The following is a 23,689-nucleotide window of genomic DNA, read 5'->3' as shown; positions in this document are numbered from 1 at the left end:
CCCTCTGTACTATTGCTCCAGCCCCTAAGTCTGCATACTCTTATTGAAAGTTTGAAGCATATATAATCTCGAGTATATTAGTCTTGAACAATTTACTCTTCTGCACCTTTTCTGCATTTTAAAAAAATATCTGATTACATCCAGGAAAAGTTTGTCCTTTGATTTTGTTTGGTTGTTTGGTAACTCCCAGCAGCATTCATGCTTATTCCTGGTAAGCTTGGGGAATCACATGGGATGCTGAGGATCAAACCTGGCTTGGCAGTGCAAGGCAGGTGCCTACCAGCTATACTCTCTCTGTCTCTCTCTCTCTTTTTTTCTCTCTCTCTCTGGCCCCTATCTATATTTTATAGGAGACTGTTTAGTATTTCCTGCTTAAAATTATATTAATGGACATTATATCATGAACATCTTTAGCCACTGTTTGTCTGCAAAGCTTTGTGTCATGCTCGTAAATTTGAATGATAACATGTGAATTAACTGGGTAGAATATTCTTGTTTGGATGTATATTTCATCCAACCTGTTGACTATGCTATACAGTCCCTTATGGCCTATAGATTTCATTTGGTAGATACTCCAAGTCTTATGGAAGCGTCTCCTTACAGGTAAGGTTTTTTTTTATTTTTTATCTTGAAGCTTTCAGAATTAGATATATTTGGCCTTTGTCATTGCAATTATAATATGTGTTGATGTTTCTTCCATTTAATTTCTTTTATTTGGATCTCTTTTAGTTTCTTGGATCAGCCTATTGACTCCGTCTTCTAATAGGGAAAGTTTTCTGCTATAATTTCTTTCACCAATTACTTTTTTCTTATTTTTTAATTGTTTTTCTTTTCTGAACTGTTATACTCCAGATTTTTCTCTTGAAGATATCCTAAAAGTCCCTGATGATGTTCCTTCAGTTTTTAAAATTCTTATTTATTTCCAGTTCTTTACTGCCGATGGTTTCATGTATCTTTTCCTCAGGCCACAATTACAGGCTTATTTTGAAATTCATCATATTATATACACTAAATAAATACAACCATATCTATCAATTAATTGTTCCATGATATGTTTTTATCACTGTAGCACTGTTATCCTGTTGCTCATCGATTTGTTCAAGCGGGCACCAGTAACATCTCCATTGTGAGACTTGTTGTTACTATTTTTGGCCTATTAAATATGCCACAGGTAGCTTGCCAGGCTCTGCCATGTAGGGGAGATACTCTCAGTAGCTTGCCAGGCTCTTCGAGAGGGGCAGAGGAATCAAACCCAGGTTGGCTGCATGCAAGGCAAATGCCCTACCTGCTGTGCTATCACTCCAGTGATTTTTATAAAAATATAAAAAAAAATTGTACATTGAGATGATAATTCAAACTTATCATATTTTAAAATTAAAAATTTCCTTTGCGTGGTTGTGAAGAAAAAGTACTTTTGTAGGAAATAAAAATTGCTACAAGTCTTTTGGAAGGAATTTCACAAAATCTGTGAGACTTTATTTTTCAATGCAAGGGCCTGAAGATCCAGTGGTGCTTAAGTCGTGTTGTGTCAAGAATTATGTGGGCCATCTAGCACTGCTGGGACACTTCTTAATCAACCAAGTGGTTTTGGGAGGACCTCCATAACTGCACCCAGTGTTGTTTCGGAGGCTGTGTGGTGCTGGGAATTGAACTGCTGTCCTATCTCGTGGTCCCACGAAAGATGCTTTATTGGTATACTTTAAATTAATGTATAAGAAATGTAAAATGCCAAATTGTAACCATAATGGTAATAGTTATTTCAGGCAAAAGTAATGAATGCTAACATTAGTGGCCTTAAATTATGATAGGAAATGGCACATGTACACAGTTTCAAGATATTTACCCAAAGAAGTTATTTTCTAGCTCCAGAGAGATAGTATAATGGGTCGGGCACTTTCAGGCAGCTGGCCCAGCTTAGGTCCTGAGCATCCCATATGGTACCATAAGCCCTGTCAAGAGTGATCCCCGAGCACTGATCCAGGAATAAACCCTGAGCACTGCTGAGTATGGTCCCCAAATTAGCAAAGCCAGTTAATTTTCTCTGCTTGTACATAAGAAACAAATTCTTATCATTTCAAGTTTTATTATGAAATTGCAGCAATTCAATTACAACTTTAGATGTGACTTCTAATTATTTTCCTCTTTCTACCACATCTGCAGTTACTTCCTATGCTAGTCTTGCAACCCTCAAACTTATCCATGAGGATTTGAGTCAGTTTCTTCAAAATTTAATTATTTTTGAGATTTTTGCCTCCTCTCATAAATCCTGGCTATTCTCCATCATATCTAGAATGAATTCTTTTCAGAAGGTTTTTAATTTACTTTTCTCAGATACATCACAGTAATCACTATCTATGGCACCTATAACTATGAAAATAAAACATTTTATTAAAAATTAATACTTGAAAATAGAAAAGGTCACTTATCACCACGATAGTTATAATGAAAACATACGACATATTAGAAGAATTACCCAAACTGACAGATACTAAGTTAACATAGGCCTTTGGGAAAATGTTGCCAATAGAATTGCTCTACTCTGGAGCTGCCAAAGTCTTTATGTTGTGAAAATACAATATTTGAAAAACAATAAAATGGAGCACAATGAAATAAGGTATGTCTATCATGGACATTCTGAGTTCTTATTAGCTGATAGAGATTTTAAGGAAAGAAGCATTTAAACTGTCAAATGCTCATGATCAGTTTTTCCTCTTCAATTTTAGGGGAGCAGCTTATTTGAAGGTATATTAATGATTCTAGTCAATGGCACACACTTTTCACAAAAATATAAAACATGAGGCAAGGGATATATCCCTTTATGTAGTATAGTTGGAACTATAAACTGAAGGTAACTACCTTTAGAAATTTTGTTTTGGTCATGAAGGCAATGGAACTGATTACAGAGCTCATTTATGCTGCAGATTTTGTATCTTGAAGAACTCTATGGGTCTTGCTGCATAATTTATATCTTGAGGAATCATGAAAGAAGCTACAAACTAGGATGAAATTAAGGCCCTTGTCAATCATTTCAACTCTTGTTGCAAACTCTTTTGAAGTAAAACATACATCATCATCATTACTATTTTATTACTACTGTTACTTTTTATGAAATCCACATATGATAAACCATCTGAATATAAAATGCTTAGTCTGCCTGCTAATTTTTTGCTTATTATTTTTGGGAGATATTTGGGCCACACCAGGCTCTGTACTAAGGATTCATTCCTGGCAGCACATGGGAAATTATATGTGGTGCCAGGAATTGAGCCTGGGTCAGCTGCATGCAAGGCAAGTGCTTTGCCCTCTGTATTATCTCTCCAGTCCTAGCTGCATTTTCTTGACAATATTTAAGTTTTGGATTTTAACGTATATTATAAAAGCTAAAGTAGATGAGAGTGAGGCACAAAAAATCATATCAACTTGACAAGACTTGTGTGGGTTTTGAGACTAAAATAAATGTTAGGGAGATAGTACTGATTAAAGTGGTAGATTTTTCTAAGCATGGCATTATCACATAAGCTATGCACCATTTTTTCCTCAGCAAGTAATTTTTTGCCATTTAAGGCTCTTACATCAATTCCAAGAAAGATCTGTGAATTCTTCTCTACACTTTGATCTTAATGCATCAATGATCTGGCCATAGACTGTTAGCACAGTTTTTCTTCTTGTGATGAGTCAAGGGTAATTTATTGCAGTAAAGGCAATATCTGCATATTTTAAGCACCTGCATGTAAAATAGAATTTCATTTGTGAAAACATTGTTGCCTAGCAAATGCAACTACTCTAAATATTGTGCACCTACAGATAACTATCATTCACATAACAGATTGTTAGTATGGTGTGCAACTCTCTTCTTTAAACATTACACTTTTGCGTATTGCTTTAGCTAATGATTACAGAACCTGCACTCTGAGACATTGTCTCTTCACTTTCAGAGTGTACTTTTATACTGATTAGTATTTTTATTTGCTTAACTATGCCACATTTAGATTAGCCTTTGGACATTCTAATAATATTTTCTGCCTATTTTGGTAGAGAAGGCAAAAACCCCATTTACAAAGATGATCAGTGAGACAAGCACCATCATTATACCAACTCAAAGCAATTGTTACAACTTTCTTGTTTATAATTTTTTGAGCACAAAAAAGTAAGTTCTTCAAAGCCTGAGCATTATTACAATAATCATTAAAGTCAAGTTCTTACTTAATGTTTATATACTCAGAACATATCCACGTATCTCTCTTTCATTTGAGATAGAACTGCTTGTTTTATACTTTTTTCTATTTTATTCAGTTTGGGGGCCATACTCAACAGTGCTTAGGACTTACCCCTGCCTTTGTACACAGGGACCACTCTTGGCAAAGGTCAGGGAGACCATATGTCGTGCAGAGAATCAAACCCAGTGCTTTACCCACTGCACTATCTCGCTGGCCTGATAGGTAAACTTGCTTTAAAACCCAGCTAAGAGAAAATCAGAGTGATGTGAACCCCTTTGATTGCATCACCCAACTTCCAGAAAGGTGTAATTCTATCCCATACTTCAGCTCAGTGTGAAGCATATATTTGTACACCTCCATTTTGAATTGGGATGCAATTAACAAATAGCACTGTACAAGCGTTAGATGTACACAGCGTGTTAGTTTCAATTGTTATTATTGCATCATAGTTGCCACCATAGTATTAACTCCTCTCTCATTATTGGGGGATTTTGTTTTGGTGCTGAAAATAATTAATACCTATTTTGTAGCAACTTTAAAGTCTATACTACAATAGTGTTAACTATAATTACTATATTCAGAATTAGTCTATATAATTTATTTACCTACTATTTTATTTAGTTGTAAATTCTATCCCGTCTAAAAGATATACCTATATAATTGAATTTTGAGAACTTACTTTCAGAAATAGCATTATTGATGAGTTTGACTTGTTATTTATAGCTAAGAAACTGTTAAGTAGTCACATTTGATACTCAGATAGGGACACAATTTACAGACTTTGTGTGGGTGGTGCCCTGTGGTTAATTGAAGTAGGGATGTAGTTAGTAAGTGTTGTCCAAAAAAGCAGAGGAACAGCTAATAGAAAGTGCAGCTTTATTGCCAGGAAACCAATTTAAACTTGGAAGGATGTTTACCAGCACAGGCTATAGAGAAAACTTCAAAGAGAGGGAATACAGATCTGGTTTTATGCATTGTAGAGCTAAGGTTTTGTAACAGTCTTTCCATATTTATTATTTTTTTTCCAGAAAACATACATGTTTATGAAGGAAAATAATAAGAATAGATTTGAGGAAAACATAATGGACAATTATCCACCAAATCAAGAAAATGGTGGGGAAATATCACTAGTTTGGTAGTGAAGAGTGTGATTGTAGGACTCTGTTGCTCAGCCTCCCCTGACCAGTATGTTCCAGCTAGGAGTCTGTGCCTTATCAGTTCAGAGATATTCATAGGCTCTGTCTTTGCCTAGTCAAAGCCAAAGCATGTAGCAATGCAGGTTCTCCTAAAGAGGGGTTCCTGTCCTCGTAACTGCAAGTCTCAGTGCAGACTGTTTTAGTCTGTTTTTTTCTTTAAACCCCAAAGAATCCTTCTGAGTCTGCCTGCTTCCTTCCTTCCTTCCTTCCTTCCTTCCTTCCTTCCTTCCTTCCTTCCTTCCTTCCTTCCTTCCTTCCTTCCTTCCTTCCTTCCTTCCTTCCTTCCTTCCTTCCTTCCTTCCTTCCTTCCTTCCTTCCTTCCTTCCTTCCTTCCCTCCTTCCCTCCCTCCCTCCCTCCTTCTTCCCTCCCTCCCTCCCTCTCTCCCTCCTTCCTTCCTCCTTCCCTCCCTCCCTCCTTCCTCCCTCCTTCCCTCCCTCCCTCCTTCCTCCCTCCTTCCCCCCTTCACCCCTTCCTTCCTTCTTCCCTCCCTCCTTCCCTCTCTTCTTCTCTCCCTTCCTCCCTCCCTCCTTCCCTCCCTCTCTCTCTCTCTTTCTTTGTGGAGGGATAAGGATTAAAAAATACAAAGTACAAAGTTGCAAAAAGTTTAAATTATAAGACCTTCACCACACTATCAAACACAACTGAGACACTGTCTTGAGAGTTCGACTCAGTTCTAAAACTACCAAGAAATAATGTCAGATTCTACAGACTAAGGGCTCAATTGTCTATGACATCACTACTGAAGATGTTGGCCAAAAGTCCTGGCTCATTTAAGGGTCTCTGACCAATAGACTAAAGTTTCCATTGTTCATCTCACTACACACATACACACGCACACACACACACACACACACACACACACACTTTTACATTTACACGGGTGTCCATAACAAACTCATGTCATTAGGGCTAGAGAAATAATAAAGCAGGTAAGGGGATTGTACTGCATACACCTGAACCAGATTCAATCCCTTGTACCAAACACAGTTACCCAGAGCTTCCAGGAGTGATTCCTGAGTGCAGAGCCAGGAGTAATCCCTGAGTAGTGCTGTGTGTGGCCTCTAAACCAAATAATAAACCCCAAAACAAATCTAACAAACAAATAAAAACCAAGCCCAGATTATTATCTAGGATTCTGAAATTGGCTATACAAATCAGAAGTTCTTAAGAACTGACTGATCTGCTAGAACAGGCATAGAATTTAGGAAACACACTTACTTATTAGATCATTGATACAAAGGATATAGAGGTTAGGAGTGAATAGGGAGAAAAGATGAATAGTGGGGCAAAGTGGTGAGATTTCATGCTCTCTGCAAGCACCACTTTCCCCCAGGTCTTCATGTCTTCGCTAAACTTGGAAGCTCTTTGAAACAACTTCCCTTGCATTTAAATGCAGGGAAACACAGAAACATAGTTAATCAGTCATAAGTATTTAATATAGAATCATGACTAACTCATTGAGTGTTGGCAATTGAACTCAATTTCCAGCCTATCTCCATTCCCAGGAAGTTAAGGGGATGGGAAAGAAAATTCCTGCCTTTATTTACATTAATTTCCCCAACAATCACCTCCCATCTTCGGGTGTTTTCCCAAAGTTATATTCATTAACATAGCAAAAGATACCTTTAAACTCTACGTTAAGGAAATTTCAAGGGCAGCTAGGAGCTAAGAAATGTGGGTGAAGACCAAACATGTATAAGAATTTTTATATACTTTTTATAGATCAGAATAATCTATGAATAATGGATTTTATTCATTTTTCTCTAAATAAACTTTTTAATTAGCAAAATTAATTTTTCAGATCCATTTTTGATTCACAGCAAAGTTTCAGTTAATAGCTCACACTTGAGACATTTAATCAACTAAACTCCATAGTTACATTAGTTTTCAGGATAACCATGAATTCTGTGGATTTGAGAACCGTCTAAAGACTGAAATGTACCAGCATGTAGCCTTCTTAAAATTTTTCCACTTACGACACCTTTTTGCCAGAGAACTGCAACCTGGGTGAGCCCTGCCATAAACACCTTGGATTTATAACATACCTGATTTGGAATCAATTTTTCATTGTTGAATGTTCACAAACCTTTCAGTGTTGCCAATTTTCTTGTGACGTGTCCCCCTCCCATTTGGTTATCTCATATAAGGTCGCAGCCTGCAGTTTTAAATAGCTAGGTCACATATAGTAGTTTTGTTGTTCTAAAAAACCCTCTGTCCATCACTCCATCCCCCACAATACTTGGCAGCAGTAATTTTTTTAGATTCCATGAATTTTCCTTTTTTCCAGATGTCAGTAGGTGAAATCATATAGTATACACTTTTTTTCATGTTGACTTCTTTCACATAGTAACATGTATTTAAGTTCCTTTCATATTTTTTTATGATGTTAAATCACATTTCTTTTGTAGTATTGAATAAGCTCCCATTTTTATTTTTGGATGTATCATATTGGGGTTATCTTTTTTTTTTACCTTAAAGCTGATAGTTTTTAGATTTTTTTTAATTTAAACACCATCATTTACAAAGTTATTCATAGTTGAGTTTTAGGCATGCTATATTCCAACACCAGTCCCACCTCCAGTGTCAGCGTTCCTCCATTAGTGTCCCCAGTACCCAAGCCTGCCTACTTGAGAGACACATTTTTAAGCATAGTTGTTGTGGATTAAATCTTCTACTTTCAGTATTGTTGACTCTGTGGTCTGGGTATATATCTATACCACTCCACCATACCACCACAGTGCCAGAAACCCTTGACCTCTGCACCACAGATTTTTCTAAAAAATCTATTCATTTATTAAAGGATATCTTGGTTGCTTTCAGCCTGCTATAAATACCCGCATGCAGGTTTTATATGGGCATATGCTTACAGTTCACTTGGGTAAATACCAGACAATGCAATGCTTGAGTCATGCTCATATGTTACAAGTTTGTTTAGTTTTGTACTGTCAAACTGTCACCCCTCGTGATTGTGCCAGTTTCATTTATATCAGCAATGTATAAGAGATTCTATTTCTCAACATCCTTATGAACATTTGCTGTATCAGTTTTCTGGGTTTTGACTATTAAAGGTGTGTAGTGGTATATTTTAATTTTCAGAGCAGAAGTTTTTATTTTATAGAAATACATCTTATGCATAGTTTTGTTCATGGATCATGCTTATGGTATTGTCTGATAGGCCTTCTAGGTTTTATTTTGTATTATTGTCTAAGAGTTTTATAATTTTGCCTTTTTGATTGATATCTGTGATGTGTTTTGAGTTGATATTTATAAGTGGTGTAAAACTTGAGTTTAGCAATTTAATTGTATATTAATGCCATTTGTTCCACCACTATTTACTGAAAACTGTCTTTACTCCATTGGACTGTTTTTGTGCCTTTGTTAAAAATTGGTTTACTATATTTATGGAGCTCTATTTCATCTTTCTAATCAATTTTATCTTTCTGAGTCTTCTTAACTCTGAACATATAAAATTTACCCCGTTGAGTTATTTTTTTCTGATAGATCTTATTACGTTTTTCCTCATATCATCTTGTACATTTTGGGTTAGATATATATCAAAAATCTTACTTTTTGGGATGCTAAAATAAATGGCGCTTAAAAAACTTCAGATTGACTTAAACCTGAAAGCTTTGTAACTTTCCACATGGTGATTCTATAAAAGAATAAAAAATTTTTAAAAATTAAATTAAATTAAAAAAAACTAAAAAAAATAAAACCTATTAGTTAATTAAAAAATTTTTAAAAAATAAAAAACTTCAGATCACATTTGCTTATTGCTGATATAAGGGAAACTTACTTTTGTATATTAATTTTGTATTTTTGTATGTTGGTAGTGATTGATTATTAATTCTAGGAAGATTTTGGTTGATTCATTGTGATTTTCTATTTTGTGGGGAGGGCCCGCAAACAGATCTGTGCTCAGAGATTATTCCTGACAGATTTTGGGGAACCATATGTGGTACCAGGGCCAACCCCTTCCCGCCTTGGCTACATTCAAGGTGAGCATCCTACCCATCGTGCTATTGTTCTGGTCCCAATTCTTTTGGATTTTCCATAAGACAATCTTGTAATCTATATTGTTATATTTATATTCCAAAAATATACATCTTTCATCTCCTGATCGTCTTATTGCCTGGTGTAGAATTTTCAATGCAATATCAAAAACAAAGATGAAAAAGAGAGATCTTAATTATTGATTAAAGTGACAAAAGTTCAAGTTTTTCACCATAACTTTTGATAGTACCTATAGAATTTTTGTTTGGATACCTTTATGGTCAAGTTGAGGAAATTTTATTCTGTTGCAAATTTGCTGTGAATTTTTATTATGAAAGAATATTGGATTTTATAATATATGATAATAATAAATCAATAAATCATATGATGGATAGTATATAAATTATGGTAAATTAATAAATTAATATGATGTATTATATTAAATCTGATTTTAAAAATAATCTTACATAATTATAACAAATTCTACTTGGTTTGTGGTACATAGTTATTTTATATATTATGCTTCTATTATTTTAGGCCTTAAAATATATCTTCATAAAATTATATAGGTTTTATCTTATAATATTTTTGTATGGTTTTATTATTAGGTTAGTTATTTTGTTATTGCTTTATCTTCAGGAATAGTTGTAGAAAATTAGTATTTTTCTTACAAATCTGTTAGAGTGGACTGGACCGATAGCACAGCGGGTAAGGCATTTGCCTTGCACATAGCCGACCTGATGCAATATGGTGTGGGCCTGGCAATATGGTGTAACTCAGGCCCAGCAGTGTTCGGAACCTTCAAGGTCCTCTTGGTGGTGGTCATGAGCCACCAGGGCTATACCTGGCAATGATTGAGGGGTTATATGGTTTTGGAGATTAAGCTCATGCTCTTATGTCTACAAGATATGCAGTCCCAACCCCTGAGATATTTTGTTTTCTTCACTTTTCCCCCTGTTAATTTATAGAAGAAACTAGAGTCAATGATACTATAAAGAGAATGGACTTCAAAAATATTCTGTTATGCTCTTGGGTTCAAAGCAGAATACTAATACATTTAACTAGAAATTGACTATAAGAACTTGACAAAGGAAAACTACCTGGAAAAGAAAACTGGTAATCCACAGAAACATCATGTTTCAAATATTGGTGAGAGAAATGTAGGGGATATGGTGGAGATCGAAAGTAGACTATAGACCGAACATGATGGCCACTCAATACCTCTGTTGCAAACTACAACACCCAAAAGGAGAGAGAACAAAGGGGAATGCCCTGCCACAGAGTACGGTGGGGGTGGTGGGGGATGGGGTGGGGGTGGTGGGAGGGATACTGGGATCATTGGTGGAGGTGAATGGGCACTCATGTAGGGATGGTAAACGATCACTGTATGAGTAAAATGCAAACACAAAAGTTCATAAGTTTGTAATTGTACATCATAGTGATTCTCTAAAAAATTTTTAAAAAAGAAAGAAAAGCCACACCATCAGAGTAACAAGATTACTCTAGTAATATGGAATACTATACTAAAGGCTACTCATCTCTATTGTAATAAAACTTTAAAAGAAACCTCAAAAGGTTTAAAATAATCTGTGAGTAAATGAATACCCTTCAGAAGAAAACACAAGCTCTTAGGAGAAAAAGAACAAATTTAATTTAGAGAGCCAAATAATTAAAAGCAATAATAAATTTAAAAAAATGCAAAATAATAGGTGTGATAGCAATAGAACTCAAATTTGATGCACTTTTACAGATCTTATATTGTAAGAAAATAGTATGATTTTGTTGATACATTATTCTCATTAAAGATTTATATTGTAAGTCTTTGATTAAATATAAAATTGATAAATATGACCTATACAAACAATAGAAGAAACAAAATGCAATTTAAGAGTAAATGAGTGAAAAGGTAGGTAAAGAGGATAAAGGGTAGAACATACAGATAAAAAAATAAAGAAAATTAACAAAATGATAATTTACTCTCATAATAATTACATAAAGTATAAATTAAATAATACTACTTTTGAAAGCTAAATAATGTCATTGTATTTGAAAACAAGAGATAAGTTTGAAAACTGCTTGAAAACAGCTTGAAAACTGGCCTCACATGCTGGGGGAAAAGGCAGCTGAGATAGAGAAGGGAACAACAAGTAGAGGATGTTGGGAGGACCGATTTGGGTTGAAAGATGTGTGCTGAAAGTAGACCATAGACCAAACATGAAGGTCACTCAATACCTTTATTGCAAGATACAACACCCAAAGGAGTGAGAACAAAAGGGAATGCGCTGCCACAGAGGCAGGGTGGAGTGGTGGGAGGTATACTGGAAACATTGGTGGAGGAGAATGGGCACTGGTGCAGGGATGGGTAAATGATCACTGTATGACTGAAATGCAAACACAAAAGTTCATAAATTTGTAATTGTACCTCATGGTGATTCACTAATAAAAAAATTTAAAAAAATTAGGACAAGGTTATAGAGGCTAGGTAATTTCCTCATGTGGTATGACCTGATTGCTACATAGTTTATAATTAAGCAAGGTTAGTTGTTGACCTTGCTTACTTAATTACTTAACCAAACAATAAACTCACAGTAGTGAAAAAAAATATTTAGTTAATGCATTAGTTACAAGAAACAATTAAGAAAAATAACATAAGTAGGATGCAAAATAGGTAATAAAAATAAGAAAAGAAGAATAAAGATTCAGGCACTGATGATATGGAATTTGAAGTGGATATCATAATGTCAAAGTTATTTTCAGGAATAGAAATATTCTTAGTGATAAGATATTTTGTAATGACTAAACAAATTTATCAAGATTATATATCTTTCCTAAATGTATATGTATCTAATAATGTTCAAAATACATAAAGTAAAAAGTTTACAACTGAAAAGAAAAAGAAAAGACAAATTTACAATCCAATTGTTAGAAATTTCAATTCTTTTATATAATTTGGAAAAACCAATCCATTAGAATATAAAAGAACTGAATGCTACCAATCAGCCTGACCTAATTGACATTGATAGAACATTACACTCAAAAACTGCAGCGTAATCATTGTTTACAAGTAAATATGGAGCACTCGTCAACATAAAGCATATGCTGGCACAAAGAAAAATTCCAAATCACATAAAAGGATTAAAATTATATATAGAATATTTTCTCTGACCACAATAGAAGTAAATAGAAGTAAATTATAAATAGTTGAAAGAAACTTTTAAAATTCCATACATTTGGCATAAGGCATACGCTATTAGATAAATCATGTGCCAAAGAAGATAGAAAAAGAAATATTATAAAATGCATTAAATTGAATTATATTAAAATGCAAATAACAAGTTTTACATGATAAATTTAAAATATATAAATATTTAGAGAGAAATTCATTGCTTTAAATATTTATATGAAAATAATATGTTAAAAATTCCATAGATTTAATATACACCCAATCAAAATCCAAGTGTTTTTTTCTTTTCTTTTTAGACAGCCCAGTTCATTCTGAAATGAAAGGGGATAGCAAAGAACCTAGAATAGCCAACATAGATTTGAAACCAGAACATATTTGGAGAAATTTTTCTATGTGGTTTCAAGATAACAAAGTTTTAATCAAAATCAATTGGTATGGGTATAAGGATAACAAATTAATAAATAGGAAAATAATGAGAATATTGAAATAGACACACATGATCATTTGATTTCCTGTAATGGGACCATAGAGTTCAGGGAAATGATAATTTTCAGCAAGGGTTGTGGGATCAACTAGATAGTCATGCAAAGCACTATCCCATTATTTACCTTATCGCATATAAAAAAACCTCAAAAGAATCATATATGTAAATAGACTTAGATATAAGACCTGAGACCATTAAAAAAAAAGAGTAAAACAAGAGTGATATTGATCCTTTACATCAGTTTTAGGCATGCGTTTGTAGACTCACAAGGCAAGGGAAATACATGCAAAAAAAGAGAACAATATCAAACTTCTGCCCAGCAAAGGAAGTGCATCAAAATAAAGTCGAACCAATAGAACATCTTTGCACATCATATATCTGACAAGTAAATATCTAGAATATACAAAGAATTCATAAAACTCAACAACAGTAAGAGGAACAAAACAATTTAAAAATAAGCAGAGACTCTGAACACATACTTCTCTAAAGAAGACCTCTGATGACCAAAAGGTACATGCAATAGTATTCATCATCTATTATTAATACAGGGATGCAAATAAGCACAGCAGTGATGTAACCTCACACTGGTCAGACTGGTTATTATCCATAAAATAAGAAACAAGTGTTGAGGAGGATGTGAAAAGAAGAAATTTTTATGCATGTTGGTAGTAATTCCACCAATGGAAATTGGTGCAGGCAATATGAAATACAGAATGAAAATGCCTCTAAAAACAGATTTCATATGGTCTAGTTATCCAATTTTTGGTATTTATACCCCACATTCTTCCATGTCATTGAAAAGATAAGTTTACTGCACACCTACTTTTATTGCTGCATTATTTATAATCATAAAGAACTGAAGTAATAATTACTAGAAGAAAGGTTAGGTCAAATAAGAATAAGGGAACTTTGTATGACAGGAATGCACATGTAGACACACACACATGATAATTTTCAGTGATGCATGCCTGGAATTTATATAATAATGTAATGCAATGCTACGTCAATACAAAATTTTTAACAGGAAAATTTAACTAAAAATTAAATCAGGTGCATGACAAACCATTTTTACCAGAAATTTCATTTTTAGAGGGAAAATTAAATATGTATTCATAGAAGACTGAGAAATAAAATTTCACACTAATTTATAATATATCTAAGGCAAATACAACTCACTTCTACACAAAGATATGATAAATTAATAAACAAATTAATATACTTATACAATGGCAATATGTTAACAAAAGGAACAGATTACTAATACATGCTGCAATCTAACTGAATATCAGAATATTATGCTAATTAAATAAGTATATCCCCCCGAATATATACTTTCACATCTATGGAATTCAATTTTAAGCAATACTACTATAAAGCAATAAAATTCAGGTCAGTGGTTGTCTGGGGCTAGAAGCACAGATGATTAACTAAATGGTAATGTTTTGGAAATTTTTTTTTGTTTCATTAGGTGACAGAAACATGTAGAGATTTTTTTTGTATTTGGGGCCACACCAGCTGTGCTCAGGTCTTATTCCTGGTCTGTGCTCAGGGGTCTCTTTTGGCAGTTTTTGGGGAACTGTATGTGATCTTGGGGATTGAACTGGGTTGACAGCATGCAAGGTAAGCGCCTTACCAGCTGTTCAACCTCCCTGGCCTGCAACATGTACCAGTGAGCAAAAATTCACAAAATTTACAGTAAAACGGTTTTATTGATTGTTTGTATTAAATTATATTAAATGAAATGAGCCAGAAAGAGAGGGACAGGCACAGAAAGATTGCACTCATCTGTGGACTATAAAGTAACAGGATGGGAGACTAACACCCAAGAGTAGTAGAGATAAGAACCAGGAGGTCTGCTGCACAGCTTAAAAAACGGCCTTACATGCTGGAGGAAAAGGCAGCTCAGATAGAGAAGGGAACACCAAGTAAAAGATGTTGGGAGGACCCATTCGGGTTGAAAGATGCGTGCCAAAAGTAGACTATAGACCGAACATGATGGCTGATCAGTACCCCTATTGCAAACCACAACACTTAAAAGGAGAGAGGGAGCAAAAGAGAATGCTCTTCCACAGAGGTGGGGTGGGGTGGAGGGGGTGCTGGGACCATGGATGGGGAAAATGGGCACTGGTGGAGGGATGGGTACTCGATCATTGTATGACTAAAACGCAAGCACGAAAGTTTGTAAGCCTGTAACTGTACCTCATTGTGATTCACTAACTAAAAAAAAAGAGAATGTCATCAGAAAAATAAATAAATAAATTATGCAGCAGTTTATGTAATATAAGAAAGGTAGTTCTATCATTGCTCAGACATATTCTAAAAAGTGGTCTTGGATCAGTGCCAACAAATGATGATTCATTCAGGTGGGGACAATAACATAAGCAAGGTGTGGAAGTGAAAAAGCACAAATGTGTGTACAGGAGAGAGATATGTTTACTGTTATTCATTTGAGGTTCATGTAGGAGAAATATTATGCGAAGACTCACTAGGGACAGATTATGAAGGGTCATTAGTACTAACTTAGAGTGTAGTTTAATTTTATATTGATTGGTATTTTATAAATTGACAGTACATTAATAAAACAGATAAGGGGTATTTTAGTAGTAAAATTACTTTAGAATTTTATTTTGCACATTAAATATAATATCAATGAGTCAGAATAATGGGGATGTTTTGTTTTATTTATTTATTTTTGTATGGGGGCCATGCCCAGCAAAGCTTAGGGGCTACTCCCAACTTTATGCTCAGGAGGTTATTTCTGGTGATGCTCAGGGATTATATGTAGTTCCATGGATCAAACCCAGGCCCTTGCTGTGCATGCCTGTTGAGGCATGAGGTGGCCTGTAGAACTAACTCTTTGGCCCCTGAAGCTATGGTGATGAACACAAAACTGAATTTGGGATCTTTTGATCACAAATTAAAGATATTTGTTTGTTTAAAATGAACCTCAGTTTTGACTTTATTTCTGCTAATTTTTTGTTGTTAGAGGATCCTAATTCAAATAGCTAATAATTGTAGATAATAAACTTATAATGTTTGCATGACACATCTGCATATCTTTCAATAAAGTATAAAAAGGTTATTTCAATATTAGCATGATACAGATTTTAACCTGGTAGTACAAGTTGATTCATTAATGGTTTCCAGTGTGTTAAAATTTGGATCACAACTGTCTATATGGCAGCTTTTGTTATGGTTTCATATTGTTTCTATTTTTCTAAATTGCATTTGGCAGACACCCAATTTAAACTTGCCTAAGCAAAACCAAGAATATATTGGTTTATATTACCGATAAAGCCAGAAGTAGAGTTTGGCTTTAGATAATTTTAGATGTGTGTTCTAACCTGAGACACAGGTTTTTTTATTCTTAAATATGCATTTCTGTCTCTCTATACTTTTTGTTTTTTATTTATTTTTTATATCATTCACTATATAGACTTATTTATGCCTGGGAGGATGACCATGCTAATTCTAGATACATATGCTAAGAGCTTCCAACTTGTGCTTAAGAGAGCTTACCAAGGTATTTCATCAGAGAATTCTGACTAGGTCAAATTCCTCTTGTAATTTCTGGGAGGAACAGTAAGGGGCATGCAGTGGGGCATTTTGATTGACAAATCTATCAGACAATAGAGGCATTCAAAAATATTTTTCTACTAGTGGAAGGAATGTGGGACATAGTATATATAGTGGAATGTAGTACTCACACAAAATAATTGTTTCCATAGTTCAATAATTGTTAAAAGACTAGTTATATTTTAAAAAAATCCAAATGAAATAAAACATTTGCAAGATCAAAAGAGCATTCTCCAATATTACCTGGTTTTATAACTTTAAATTTTGTCAATAGATAAGCAAAAAATTGGGTCATGCAAAGATGCCTTGCTAAATTATATTTTAACAATATGAAAACTATAGTTTCTAACAGGAATGTTATTTCTGTTCCATTAGTAGCATGATAAATTTGGAGGCATCGTAAGCAATGAGCTTCAGGGATAGGTGTTGGAGCACTGTATGATTGAAGTCCAATCATGATCAGCTTTATAATTTAAAAAAGAAAACAACTAAGATCTCAAACTGAACATGTACTTTCTGTACAATAAGCTAAACTTATTCCAGGAAGGATTGCTTCTCAAGTTCAACTATATTTTATTATATTATATTTTACTTTTATTTTATTTGTGGGGCCACACTTGGCTGTGATTAGGGATAACTTCCTGGTGGATCTTGGTGGACTATATGTGGTTTCAGGCATTGAACCCAAGTAGCCACATACAAGGCAAGCACCTTAACCTATATATTATCTCTTTAACCCCAAATTTTAGCAGTATTTTAAAGCCACATCTTCTTAGTTGTTTGTTCATGATCCTATTCAGAAAAGGTTTTAGTTCAGATAAGATACTGCATTGTGGAGAAAGAAACATGGAGAAATAGTAGAGTTTCTTTAGGAGAACTTTGTATTCAACTGGTTTTTATTGTAATTCTTTGAATGTTAGAGTCTTTCACCAAAATACCAGAGAGTTTCATCCCATATCCAAAATGATAACATATCATTTATTTTCTGTTATTGGATATCATATTATATATACTATGAATATATTATAAATAATATTACTATTTATTATTATTATAAGTTAGGATATTTCACTGGTTGATCATAGGCAAGTTAAATGGCATCATTATGATGACTCATTTTTGAAATGAGGTTGTTGAACTTAAAAGATAACAAATCTCTTTCAGCTTTAGCAGTAGACGCTTATTCTCTAAATCTACAGTCAAATGATTCCTTCACGTTTTCTACTGGAATTGGTAGCAGTTGTACTTTGGTGGATATGAGAGAGCAATTAGGTATTGAATCAGCCTCTGATAGAAGTGTAGGTGGCTAGCAGTCTTAACAAGCAGATGGAAGTGATACCTCATACCTGCACATTCAGAACAATGTGATTTCCAATATAATACCTAATGATATGATATCTGTGTTAATATTTGGCAGGTTTCAAGTGTGGGTCTTTTGCTTTTCTCGGCACATGCTGAAATCTTGCTTCTAATTGTACTAATGATACTGCTAACAGCAACCATTCTCTCCCATCCTTTCTCCAACTCTCTACAACTCTCTCTCTCTCTCTCTCTCTCTCTCACACACACACACACACACACACACACACACACATCTAATAGCATTCAGTATATTTATCTAGTAAAGTGGTTGTGGAATTAACATTTTCCCTTGAAGGAATATATCTAGTTTAATGACCAAATCACTTAAAGGCAGCACAACAGAATTTCACAGGAACTAAATCTATTTCTTCTCACCGATCATGCATGTTTTACTCAAGCATTGAGTCATTAGCATGTTTATAATGGTTCTAATTTAGCACAACATTTTCTGAATTTTATCCTTGAGTCATTTACAAATTGTTCATATTGAATAAACAAAGGAAACAGATTGCATTTTATACTTAGTAATTTATCTGAAAGAAGAGGGGAGGGTTAATTGTTTTAAAGTTTTGGTCTGTTTGGGGAAGTAAGCCTGCTTTTTCATTGCTAGGCATAAATGCCATTTCTCATTTTTTTGGGGGGATGGGGGCATGGAGGAGTAAAATGAAAAATTAGGACGAGATTGGCCACTCCCAGAGGGGAGTGTGGAGCAAAAGGGGAGCTGGCACGAGATTATCCAAAACAGTTGGTGCATTCCTTAATGATCAAGTGCTTGAGAAGTCCAGCTCTTCCTGGCAGAGCCTCTGTGTTGATGTTTATATCATTGCCCTGCTGTAAGGGAAAGGCATGCTTTCTCTTGCTGCTGGCTAAAAATAGGATGGAATATAGCATTGTATGTGATATTTTAAGATAACAAAAACATTTAGGAGGTTAAAGGTTTGGCTTTTGGTTCAAAAAGATCAGTGATAGAACTTATGGTCCTTGCAGACAATTCTACGTAGAGTTTGTCGGTGATTTGAACCCTTGGTTAAACAAGTTATTCTAGGTTCACTTGATGCAGACTGAAAAACCCACTCTGCTGTCTCTTTGCTGTCAGTTTCCCAGCATAAAGAGAAGGCCTGGAGACAGCCTCTATTTATACCCTCTTGTTCATTTTTGGGAGATCAGTTATTTCATTGGAGAGAGGGAGAGAGGGAGAGAGAGAGAGAGAGAGAAGGCGAGCACAAGCTGACGCCAGGCAGTGTGCTTTGTGTGTTATAGTGACTTCAAAATAAAACTGGCACATTTTAGTGTCTAATTATTTTTAGTGAGCTTGGAGGGTTTTAATTAAAATTTAAGAGTGCTCTTCAAGCTCTCCAAGCTCCAATTTTATCCCACTGTATTGTGGAGCACTTGTCACTGTGGAAAAATGTACAGTAACTGGCATGTGTATCTCTGTTTCCTAATGAAAAATGTGGCATCGTTGATCAGCGAGGATGCAAATACACATGGTCAAAAATTGTTATATATCAAGGTCAAGGGCACTTTTGATAAGTTATCATTTTTCTTGGATACATAAATAATATATTGCATTTGAATTTTATGATCCCTGTGGTAAAAAAGAAAAGGAATTGATTTTATGTTTTTGTTAAAACACTCATGAAACAATATGAATTCTACATATAGGGCTTGCAGTGAATAGTTTTTCCTCATTAAAACATTTCAAAGATATTTTCAACGTAATATTTTTCATGTTCTGGCATTTATAACTTCATCACTTTGAGCTTAAAAGGAATAATACTAAGTATTTATCAAAGGTAAATTCTGTAAAGTACAACAATAACGATGTTTTCTATTATCCTTTTCTTCTTACCCACGTTCTTTGGGTAAAGATTTGATAAAGGTTTCTTTCTCTCAGAGAACAGAAGGGAATGCCCTGCCACAGTGGCAGGGTGGGGTGGGGGGAGATGGGATTGGGGAGGGTGGGAGGGACGCTGGGTTTACGGGTGGTGGAGAATGGGCACTGGTGAAGGGATGGGTTCCCGAACTTTGTATGAGGGAAGTATAAGCACAAAAGTGTATAAATCTGTAACTGTACCCTCACGGTGATTCTCTAATTAAAAATAAATAAATTTAAAAAAATAAAAAAAAATTTAAAAAAGATTTCTTTCTCTCTTTGATCCAAAATAGTGTGTGTGTGTGTGTGTGTGTGTGTGTGTGTGTGTGTGTGTGTGAGAGAGAGAGAGAGAGAGAGAGAGAGAGAGAGAGAGAGAGAGAGAGAGAGAGTTAATTCTGTGGCAACTTTCTATAACTCAGAGTAACTTAAATTTTTTCCTAAAATACCAGGATATGAACTAAGAAATGTCAGCTCATGCATCATTTAAAATTTCTCTTGGTCTGTGATATTATTAGCAGGCAAAAAATCAGTATCAAATGGTGATAAGACATTTTGTACTGACCTGAACTAAGATCTACATATTTACAAAGAAGAAACATTGCTTTGCAATAAATTATAAAGGATATTTGTAAAGTTATTTCTAAATTGTGTTTTGTTTCTTAGAAAATGTTTTTTAAAAGAGAACAACAAATTATCAAAGGAAAAGGAAAAAACCTTGCAACTAGGAATTAATTTGTAGCATACCAAGAGTTTTTCTGTCTTTGATTAAAATATAAGTGAGAAATGAACTTCAGATTTTGATTTTTGATAGTCACATTTTAATCATGCATACACAGAAATTAGGCAAGATATAGATATAATAAAATCTTGCATTTCATTGAATATGTATTGGCTTATACGCAGTAATTCTTTAATTATTTCAAAGTAAAAGGTATTAATCTTACCATTTATATACTGGAGTTAAATAGTTATTTTAATATATATATAATTATGACATATTTATGCCATAATGTTTCTTAAATGAAATTTTCCAGAGATATTTAAGTCCTATCTTTTTCATCTGACGACACCTCAATCAAAGTACTAGCATCTTAATTGTAAAGGTTAGATAATAAAATATGCCGTATATTTTTCATTGTTTTAAGGTCTATGATACCACTTATTGCATATTAGTTGCTTTGAAGTCAATTATGTGAAATCTGTTTATCTATAAAATAACTCAGGAACATCTGGGTGTTGTTCAGTGCTCCCAATCTTCCCCCCCAGGTGATCCTATGTGCTTATTGAATTTATATCACTCTGCACAATGGGAAATAAAACTGCATGTTCTCACTCTTTATGTGCACATGATGTTAACTGAACTTCTTACTTTGATTTCTTTAGGCTTTGCATATATGCATGATTAGAACAGGACAAAGTCTGATCTGATTATTTGCCTGTGTAAAGCTTGTTGTTATTGCAGTTGGAGGATGCAGTACAGGAGAATGACTACTTCCTTTTCTTTTATACCCTGAGCTTGGTATTGTTTTGAGTAGGAAATTGGAAGCCATGAATTTTCATTCTGGCTTTATCTTTTATATATTTTCCCATTTCAAGTTATTGACCTTTCAGAACCATCACAAAGTTCAAACCATCACCTCTGCCTTTGTAATACTTGTTAACAATTTTCATCTTAGAGTCCTTCCCCCTCACTTTGTTTGCTTTACTACATTATAGCATGGGGAATACTTAGTACTAATTGTTGCATGCTGTTAGAGATTAGGCAGTCAGTAACATAAGGAGGCAAAAAAATTGACGTTTTCAAGACTTCCTCATAGTTTTGAGTCTTCCTGGAATCTCCTAGAACTGAGATTAAACATAGATAAAGTTTCATGTGGTGACTTTTATTGTTCTGTAGATAATGACAATCAGTGTTTGTTATTAAATATTTTCATAAGCTATAAATGTAAGACATGCAAACGCTGCTATAGATTTTTCCCTCAGTTTATTCTAATGAAGTGGCAGCTCAAATAGTTACATTAACTCAGGATTATGGTGAGGATCAGGTTTCTAATAGGGACGTGAATTTTTTTTAACCATTTAATTAATGTTTTATGTAAAATGGTATTTACATAGTTTGACTTATGTTGTAGAATATGATCTTGCTGTTCATAGAGTCCTATTTTTCTCCCATGAAGTTTTAACATTTTTTTGGAATTCTTTTCTGAAATATTTCAGGTCTATTTATAGAAATGACAGACATATTTTATTTTCTTTTACATTAAGTGTATTTCATCCTAGTTTATAAACTTGCTTGGTATTTGTGAACATTTATTAGTAGATTGAGATTTGTCTTTGACAAAAACTATAGTCAAAGAAAAAAACTATAGTATATAGTATATAACTATAGTATATGCTTCAATTCAAATTTTAACCATACAAGTTATGCTTTAGGATTTTAATCAGTAATTATCAGTTTAGTAACATTTTATAACTTATATCAAAGGGTAAAAATTAAAAAAAGTAACAGAACTGTATCAGAAGGGTAGTTAAAGCCAGTTTATTGATTATTCTTACCCATGATTTGATACTATTTCAGTCTCAGAAATTTAAACCTGAAATGAGAAAGATTATCTCTGATAAATCTTGCTTTGAAGATTTGTATCTTAATTTAGCATTTTCTTTTTATGACTTTGTCCGATACAGAAATACATACATGTTGAAAATGAAAATATACCTATTGTTTATGCATTTAAAATAAAAGTAGTAGAGGCTAATTTTATAATTAAATATAAATAGAAATTTAAAAGATCATATTGGAAGGTCATTTAAAATCCAAGTTTTAATTAAAATAGTAGATTATTTATTGAAACTTAAGAAAGCAGTTAATAGGGGGAAGAAAGATGAAAGAAACAGAGGAAAGAAGGAAGGGAGGAAGGGAGGAAGGGAGGAAGGAAGGAAGGAAGGAAGGAAGGAAGGAAGGAAGGAAGGAAGGAAGGAAGGAAGGAAGGAAGGAAGGAGAGAGAAAAGAGAGAATAAAGGAAGGTAAGGAAGGATAGAAGAAAGAAAAGAGAATAAAAGATGGGAGAAAAGTAAGTTTAGGGGCAAGTGGTTTCATCTAATAGAATCAAGCTGTCTCCTATTTAGAAAGAATTTCAGCTTCTGTGATAGCTAGTTAGTATGGTTGTTCTTCACCAGCCATTCCAGGACACACTGGTCTGGATTCCATCCATTCCTTGTTTGATTGATCATCTTTTGAACAAATGTTAATTGTTTTCACCAATGCTCTTTAACCATGTGATGATCTTCCTGTCTCATACTGAGAGCCCACTATCTTTTTCTACTGCTTATCTAGCTTTTAAAACCTTTTAGATCCATCTTGACCTTACTGTCATTCTGAAATGTTCAAGGAGAATTTAGAGGTTGAGAAAAAAAATGCAAAGGAAAATATCAAAGAGATAGCAGTAATATGGGAGAGAGTACAGGTATTTGGAATTGAAGTAACTATTTTAAATATAATTTTAAGAAGAAGTTATCAAAATTTTGACACTTGGAATGTTAAAGTTTAATGGGAGTATACTTTGCACTAAGGATTTAGTATTTAAATATGCATTCCCCTTTGGAAGCATGGCCTATTTGTTAAGATTTGAAGCTTACAAGATACAAATAAATAGTTGCAAGCAGTAGCTGTGGCTACAAATTCTCCTGAACAGAGAGGAAAATAATTTATGGAGAAAAAATGGTTTAATTATAAGAAAATTCTAAATTTTTTAAATTTTTGATTAGCATGATTCGCTTTAAAAACATGGATTTGTTTCCTG

At 34.0% G+C, this 23,689-nt stretch overlaps 1 protein-coding gene across 5 annotated transcripts in view; it reads left to right on the top strand.

Moving 5' to 3' along the window:
- The window catches only part of SOX6 (SRY-box transcription factor 6), a 650,955-nt gene that overhangs the window by 367,051 nt on the left and 260,215 nt on the right, over positions 1–23,689 (top strand). The gene's annotated exons all lie outside the window — the stretch shown is intronic.

Source organism: Sorex araneus, chromosome 6, assembly GCF_027595985.1.
Source record: "Sorex araneus isolate mSorAra2 chromosome 6, mSorAra2.pri, whole genome shotgun sequence".
Taxonomy (NCBI): Eukaryota; Metazoa; Chordata; class Mammalia; order Eulipotyphla; family Soricidae; genus Sorex; species Sorex araneus.
The sequence above is the reverse complement of the archived record's forward strand: the minus strand, read 5'-3'. Positions and strand labels throughout refer to the sequence as shown.